The sequence below is a fragment of the Nicotiana tomentosiformis genome, chromosome 7, assembly GCF_000390325.3.
Source record: "Nicotiana tomentosiformis chromosome 7, ASM39032v3, whole genome shotgun sequence".
Classification (NCBI taxonomy): Eukaryota; Viridiplantae; Streptophyta; class Magnoliopsida; order Solanales; family Solanaceae; genus Nicotiana; species Nicotiana tomentosiformis.
The window spans coordinates 2,556,950-2,566,099 of NC_090818.1; the positions used below are offsets into that span (position 1 = coordinate 2,556,950).

The window sequence follows — 9,150 nt, forward strand, 5'->3', positions numbered from 1 at the left end:
TGGGGATCAACATGCTCATCATATCCTAAATCAGGTTTTGATTTAGGACCTCCTTCAGTTAAAAGAACTTCTTTACTGTCAAGTGCTCTCACCCTTTTTTTTCCCTCTGAAAAGACCTCTTTTCTTGCCTGAAATCCCTAAACTCTTCATGCACATCACTACCATGGTCGTCAACACCTTCTTCAAACAACTCATCATGTTCAGAAGTTGAGCTACTTTCAGTATCTTTATCAGATTCACCTTCTTCTAAAACGTCATCATCAACTTCTATTTGGTCACCCTCAACAGTTGGCTCTCCAACAGGGCTAGGGTTATTTTCATTAGGGTTATTTGGGTTTTGGGCAGCCTCATCTGTTAGTGCCTCACTAGTCAAGCCCTCACCAGTTCCAACCTCATCAAAAACAACATTAGATTCCTCACCAACCGCCCCAATATTATTAAAAGACACTCCACTACCAGACACGACACTATATTCTAACATAAGGGGGACCACAATAAGACCGTCACACATATGAGATACAAATATATCCAAAGTATCCCCATTTTCAAGGGCATCAACAATTACACAAATGTCCCTGTCAGTTTTAACTTCAACCAAATTGCCATGGAAGGGTGACCTTACATAAAATGAGCAAGCAATAGTATAACCAAGTTCTTTAATATAGTCTCTCAATTCAAAATATGATATTTTATCCGTGTCGATATCAAAATACTCTGTTAAACAGCCACCCTCATAACTTGGGTTAGGACCAAATAAAAATTGTGCCCCCATGAAACCACCTCAGTGTTACAAGAGTAAAAGTCATTTAACAACCGTGCCATTACATTAGAAAATAATTTAGTTACTTACCTCAGATTATACATAAACCCCTAATCTAAAAGAAAAAACCTAACCTAACTACCAACATGCAAAAGCATACGAAATGGGAACAAAATCAAATAACAAACAATTAACAACATACTAACACACAATATGATAAAAAATAGTGCAAAAGATCTTACTCGTTATAGTCGAAATGAATCTCGATTGAGTTCAGAAAGTCTTCGTCAAAGAAGTTCAAGCTTCGATTTTTTTCTTCAAGCTTCGATTATCTCCCTGAAGTTTTGATTTTGAGCTCAAATCTCACTTTGCATTGAGAATTTACAGAAGAAACATGCTAAATTTGGAGGGATCGAAGAAAAGAGTTAGAGAAGAGAGTTGGAATGAGTTTAAGGCTTGGGTCCAATAATGAATCTTACCGTCGGGTTGGGTTAACTAAAATATTTAATCCACTTTGAATTAAAAAATAAAAGAAAAAATTAATAAATATAACGGTGCATAACACGCGCCTGATTATAATGTTGTGTGCCGGCTGGGCCACGAAGATGTATTTTAATTCACTAAAAATATATAAAGGGTGGTCATAGGGTAGCTGTATTTTTAAGGGGTGCAATTGACACTTTGGTACAACTCCATAATTATTATCCCAAAATATATTATTATAACATTAACATACCAATCGGAAAAGGACAGAAAATTAAGCGTGGCGTGCTTTTCGCCATAAGCTTAATGATGAGCTAAAGAGGGCAGCAAATGAGAGCACCCGTCATGTCTCGTGCAATAAAGAAAGTATAAGATGCTTAATGAAATGATTGGATTCTATTTTGTGAAATGACGATGCTGTGTTATTCAGAGGCAAACATCAAACTATATTAATTTATTATAACTAAAATAATTATATTAAATAAATATTTATATTAATTAATTAAAATCAAATAAAAAAATTAATTACAACATGTGTCATGCACCTATAGGCTATATATTTAATATAAGTACTTGGTGTGGTTAAATTCTTACTGTTATATTCCTACTTGCCGTCATCGAGACAAGAGAAGCCGTAGTACAATGGGGAATAAATAAGCTTAAATAAAATATTTTAAAAATTCGAAAATTCGCAATTTGTTTAGACAAAGTATTATTGAAGTTACAATTCTCAATATATATATATATATATATATATATATATATATATATATATATATATATGCGCACGTACGTGCATGCGATCTCACGTTCAAATAACAAAAGATAAGAATTAGACGAAGAAATAAAAGTAATAAATTACTTTTCCCGTCCTAAATTATTTATTTTGTTTTCTATTTTGAGTTGCCAAAATGGAGAGAAAAACTCACTTTTTTCCTCAACGTACATTTAAGGAAGGAGGGTAAAATTTTAAAAAGTTAACTCTATCTATTCCTCTAGCTCATATCCATGATCATTCTAAGTACATCGGAACTCGAAATCTTATTTCACCATCCATGGGCGGAGCTACAAGTGGAGCAAACTTTCTTCATCAAAAAATTATATTGTGTATAATGTTAAATTCTTTTGTTTATATATATATATATATATATATTAGATGATGAATTCTCTTAGTTTCTATGTGTGATTATTTTTAAATTTCCTTAGTAAAAATCTTATCTCCATCATCTATCCCATTCAAACACCATAGGATTAAAAACTTAATTAGGACCAATGAACTCGAATAATACTTGGATAAAAGTAATGTTAAAAGATGAGGCAATACCAACTTCAAGTTATCTGTCAATATATTGGAAAGTTGAGACTTAGGATTTTTGTGTTGCAAAGTCTACTCTACAGTAGCCAGGTCGGCCATTCCAGTGCTATTGTCTTTGTCTCTTCTTATTGGGCTGGATCAACTGTACTGTTGATTAAATAGTGTCCATTTGTGGCTGCTAAACCTATCCTCCTTCTTTGGCAGCACTAGTTCAAACTTCCCTTTAAATTTGGAAATTTTACCTCATATACCAAACTATTACATCATATTTATAGTAGAAACCTAGATAATTTTAAAATATTATTACTTATAGCTATCTTTTCTATTTTATAGCAAAATCTGTATTTATTTGATACCTTACTATTGAGGCGTGAAATACACAGTTATGTTCTCTCTCTCTCTCACTTCCTTCTCTCTCTCTTGTTGTTACCCAATTTTGCCCTCATATTTTTTTTAAAATAGCATATATACTTTCAAAATGTCATCTTTGCATCATTATTTAATTTTTCATAATATTTAGAGCTTTAAATTGATTTTCTTGCATTTAAATTACTCAAATATTTATTAATTACTCCTTAATCATCCAAATTTATTACTTACACCTACATATAGGCTCTATAATATTTTACTTTATTTTATATAATTATATTTGTATTTTATACTATTTACACATTATTTGCAATAATAGCCTATAACTAATATTTTATTTGGCAAAATAATTTTTTATTTTGTTATTTAGATTTTTTGTTATTATATTATGATAGAAATGGCAGCCCACTTCCTCCTCCAAAATAGTCTAGGCCCAAAATTACTCGCATCAAACTTGGCCCAAATTCCTATTGGTCCAATAACTCCTAGCCCCAATTAACCCCTTAGCTAATAATCCCCAAATCCTCTTTCCAACTTTTGTCCAAAGACAACCCGTCGGCAATCCTCACCGGCAAACTACCACCTATTTCTTCCTTAATTTGTTACTTTATTTTTCTTAAATATTTTTTATTTTCCTTTCCTTTTTCCTGTTGTAATTTCTTTCCTTTTTCCTATGGTAATTCATTTCCTTTCTTTGTAATTTCTTGCCTTAATGATTCTTCATCATCAGAGTCCTAAATTGAATTGTGAATAGGCCGAGATTTTAGCTCTATTTTTAGTTCAAATTGATATTACACTGGAAGATTTGAACGCTCCTCCTTCTATTAGATGAATCTAGACAAGTGTTGAGGTAAGTGCTTCCTCTATTCTTCCTCTTCTCCTATTAATTTGATTTTAATGTTAATTTTGGAAGTAATCGCCATACTTTTCTTCTTCTATTTTGATACTCTAATTTCGCCCCAACCCCCGAATCCCTTGTCAACCGGATCTTATTTTTTAAAAATTTCAAAACTTTCCTTTATTTGATACATGCCCTAAGTCTAAATCAGTACTATAAATACCACTAGTTTTATACACTAGGGACACTTTTTTTTTCCCACTGCTTTTACCCCTGCCTCACTGCTACTACAGTTTCTTTTCCTTTCGCTACTTCTATGCTTTGCCGGCCATAAGCCAAGGCAAAGCTTGGTTTTTTTAATCGTTCGATATAATCTGGACGTATCGAGTTTGAGTATTGGTTTCTCATTATTGTTGTTCAAATTTTTGCACGTATTATTATGTACTTTGGAGGGTATCTGTCTTATTTATTGCTGTTGAAGTTACTGAATTTATAATCTTCTTATTATATCGTTATTCCACTCTCCAACTGGTTAATTCCTTGAACGATGCATTATAATTTCTTTATGTGTTAGTTGTTTGGAAGAATAGACTAGTTGTTTGTTCTTTGCTCTCTTAAATTTTCATCCATTTGCGCGCTTTATTTACACTTGGCTATGCCGAATGCCGTGCGACCTTCTATTGAAAGCATGCCAAGTTTAAATGCCCAGTTGCGTCCTTTAAACCTTTTTATGTGCTTAATACTGTTTGTGTTGTAATTTTGGTGCGACTTGACTATAAAATTATAACCAGTTTGACCCGTTTGGATCATTCTTTCAACTAGAGATCATGATTTAGACGTAACTAAATAGATAATAGTTTCGTGTATGTGCAAATTGTTTTTCGGCTAAACTTTAGTCTATATTTGAGTTTCTGCCTTTCACTTAGAATACTATGTCCTTAAGACAAAAAGGATTAATCTGATGTTTCTACCTAAATGATACATGCTTGTTCCATGTGATTTAAACTACCATAATGTGTTCACATAATTATTATATCATTAGGATACGAATCACTATATACCAGTGTTCATGTTAGAAATAATGACTCTCAATGTTAAATTCCATGTTTAAATGAGATAAATCATGATTCTGCCAAAATTTTGCTCAGCACCTTTATGTTTGCTATGAACTCTTACCATCTGAAGATGTATAGCTAAGCCTAGATATTGTGTTACTAGGATACATATTCATCCTAAAGTCATGTCTTATGTACTTTATTAATGCTTTTGAAAATCAAGAAGTACGAGTTGATATTGTATTGGTGTCCTATAGTTGGTTTAAGCTTAATTTCATTATCTTGCTTTTTAAGGAATAATCAATTAAGAATTTGATTTCTATGATAAATATGTCTTCGTTGCCTATTTCCTTTGGTATGTTGTGTCTTTATGTGATTGGGATTTGCAGGGGTTTTAAGTTAAGAAATTTAGTCCAGAATTGGACTCTTGAGCCAAGATGAAGTTGCTTGGGATTCTTAGAAAGGAAGTTTAAGAGTTACCCGTATTGGAGTCCACTTAAAGACTGAACCTCTTCTAGCTTCATTTTTTCTATGTTGTATTGTTGGCCTTGTAATTTAGAAGAGGATTGAGGGGTGGGATACTTTATTCTCGCATGAATGCATAGAAAACATGCCTATAGTGTCTATATGCTTTGTTTGTTACTTTATTTGACATGCTCTGTTTTTATACACCGATAGAAAGCATGCCTATAGGAACTTACACACTTCATTTTCTTTACATGTCATATTTCCGTACACGGATAGAAAGCATGCCTAAAAGAACTTAAGTGTTTCACTCGTTCACATGCTTCACTTCTACATGATATTAGATAGCATGCCTATAAGATTCAAACATTATTGATTATTTGCTTAACGTGTGCTATTGCTGTGTGATTGCTAGATAACATGCCTATAGGACCATAATTGATGAATCAGTTACTGTTACTGTTATTTCTATCACGTTGCTCGCCTAGAAAGCATGCCTATAGGAATGAAGTGTTATAGAACCAGTTTCAATTACCAACTTTTAGAAATGCTGCCTATAGGATGTTGTTACTCGCCTAGAAGGTATGTCAATAAAATCAAACGCAGGTAATTTTAAGCTTTCAAACGGTTTATTGCCTCGTTGCGCAAACAATTTAGAGATCATGCCTATAGGATTTATAATACATATAATCTGCAAATTCGTTGTTATGAAACAACAACACTACCTGTACGCTTAAAAAATAAAAAAAAATCACATAGAAGCCATGTCTATAGGGCTCAAATGGCTTTAATTTGCCTCAATTCTGAAACTGTCTAACGTCTAATCTTAGAATTTATTTGTGTGCATTTGTTGTCTAATTGTGGAGGCTAACTTGAGCCCTTAATTGCCTTTACACGAAGTCCAACTTGTTTTGTATGTTCCCTAGTTTTATCATTCTGAGCAACCTAAGAAAAGTCTAGAACCACCCTAAATAGAGGTCCAATGCCTCCTGGACCATAGGTATGGGATGAGTATTGCACATATAGAGCACGACTTAGAATTGAATTAATGCGCTTCAGGTAAACAACTTTAACATTGTAATCGGGTAGTAGGAGATGATAGTCTGTGCCCGTTGAATAATATGAGTAACTTCCTATCTCAAGGGAGTTGCGAAGTATTATTTATGTTGCACGGGGTGATCCTTTAGGCTAAAAAACTTAGGACCACCCCTCCCCCTCTTTTATATGTTGTTATTAGATCCAAATAGTTGTATCCCTATATTCGTACTAAAATCTGTACTAATCATGTTGTAATGAAATTCTTTGACCTTTACATTCGCTTTGTTTATTTGATCACTTAGCCTAATTTTAATCCACATAATCTTAAGTTCGCCCGGGACCCACAGTTGTGGACCTCGAAGAGTGCCTAACACCTTCTCTTTGAGGTAATTTGAGCCCTTACCCGATATTTGGTGACATTGACTAGTCAAACAGAGTCATTTGCATAATAGGTGCCCTAACGCACCTTAAAAACCGTTAGGTGGCGACTCTTCTCTTTTAATACCTATCCTCCATTTAAAATAGTTATCACATGTTGAAATCCGCTTTCGCGAGAAAACGGGGCGCGACATCTCTCTCAGCAAGATTCTCAATCATCTCTTTTCTCCCTCAAATCTCTCTCCCTTTTCCATCAAGGCAGCCATCATAGAAGCTGATGTTTGGCTATAATTCCATATTTTTAGTGCATTATTTACCTTATATTTTGGGGTTTTAATGCCAAAATATACTATATTTGTGCTTAATTGAGTTATTTTATGTGTAGGTACGTTGAAGACGAAATTGAGAGCAAAGTAGAGATTTTATGTATATTTTATACACTACAAGAATGGTGCATGATCATTTATTGATTGAAAATATTAGAATGATATTATGGAGCAATGATTGAAGAGACAAATACAAAAGAAGACAAAAGTCAATTGAAAAAAGAAAAAAAAACGTGAATTTGTAAAGTCAGGCAGCAAATCAACAAAGAGAAACGAAGCAGCAATGACTGGCAAGGCGAGGGAATTGTTGCGCGACAGAGCTCGCGTTGCCAGGGTTGGAGTGAGGTGGAGCACGCTATAGAGGTCGTGGCGCGAGGCCTGTCGCGAGGTGTTCGCGTGTTCCGGGTTTCAGGCCTATTTTGTCTCCTATTTGGTTTTGGATTTGGTTATTTCGTCTAGGTTTTTCCCTACACATATAAATAGTCACTAAACACCATTTTGAGAGGGGATTTGACCTAAGGAGGCAAGAACACACTAGGAGCAAGGTAGGGAATTCTTCTACGAGTTTTTCACTTCCTTCTTCCTATTTCCATTATTGGTTATGAATTCTAGTATTGTAGTTTTGCATACTATTATGAATAGCTAATTTGTTATCTAGAGTTTTGATAGAACCTTTTGTAGGATAAATTATTGTTATGTTTTTATATAATTGAGTCGTTGGATTTCTCTACTTGTTCAACTACGTGTTTATTGTTGTTGATTGAATGGTCATCAATTAACTATGCCTATTTAGTGTGTATATTGCTCGAGAGAGAGTACACATTTAGGTAGTTGTTGAACAACATCACTCCTAACGTATGTGAGAGATCAATACGGAGGGTTTAAAGGTGGGATTAGAGATAATGAAACCTTGATGCGATCGTAGTGAGCGGTGAATTAGTGTCAGCTAGCGTAGTTCGAGATAATACATCTAGTATATTGTGGTAGTTGCTCGAGAGAGAGAGCTACGACACCCAAAGTATTCACGATCGGTAGAAAGTACTTAGGCGAAATTATAGAAGGCATAGCGGGAAGGATTCCGACAATTGGAAAAATCATAACTCTAGACCTCCTTAGTCTTGTCTCAAATTTCATCCTTGTTAGTTGATAATTTTACTGCTTTATAATAGTTGTTAGTTAATTAGTTAGAAATAAATATTACAATCTCTGTAATTAGGAAATTGTTTGGACTTGTATTTCTTAGCAATATTGAACAGTTGTAGCTAAGCCTTAGTTCTCTGTTGGGGCTTAGCTACAACTGTTGGATTTGACTCCAGACTTGTAAACCAGATTATATTTGCATCGATCCCTTAGTCCTTTTTATAAGGCATAGTTGGGCGTGATCAAATTTTGGCACCGTTGCCGGGGAACTAACAGTGTAGCTGTAGGTGTACATATTTCTAGGTTGCAAGTTTGAACTATTATTTTTATTTTTTGTATTTGATTTTTTTTAAATAAATTTTATTTTACTTGTTGATTTGAGAAATATGGCATGGAATTATGAGAGTTTTGGTGTTGGTAATTCTACTATTGATCTTCCTAATGCTTATTGCGGAGGAAACCACCCATTGTAAAATTATCAAAATATTCTCGAGAGCGAGTTATGTGCACCAATTCAATCTTATGTGTGGGATGTATGTGATGTTTGTGGTGATCAAGATGGTCACTTTTATGGTTGTGCTTGTATTTGTTATCTTCCCCCAACCCCATACTATTGTGGTTCTACTTTTTCTTGTGAAGTTAATAGGAACAAAGAACTCAGGGATGATGATCTGAAAGAGATCAAGAATATGCTAAGGTGCCTTATGGAATAAACTAATGAGAAACAACTGCCCATACAAAGTCTATGTGATACTATCCAAATGAAATAGGCAACTATTCATAACCTGGAGGCACAAATGAGTCAATTAGTTGAAGCATTTAATGCTCAACTAGATGTTATTGTGGATAGTAGCCAAAAGGAACATGCATTAGATAACGAATTTGAGGTTCTAATGGAGGAGGTCAAAGTAGAATACCAACAATCAATCAAACTATAATTTGAGGATGTCGATGTTGTAGAAGAGATACTAGAGTCAACCAAG

General features: G+C 34.1%; 1 long non-coding RNA gene across 1 annotated transcript; it reads left to right on the top strand.

The window, feature by feature from the left end:
- Nucleotides 1–3,466: 3,466 nt before the first annotated feature.
- LOC104092827 (uncharacterized) lies at nt 3,467–7,753 on the top strand. Its single transcript, XR_685510.4, has 2 exons — nt 3,467–3,777; nt 7,087–7,753. It is a non-coding gene; the product is annotated as an uncharacterized lncRNA (long non-coding RNA).
- The last annotated feature ends 1,397 nt before the right edge of the window (nt 7,754–9,150 follow it).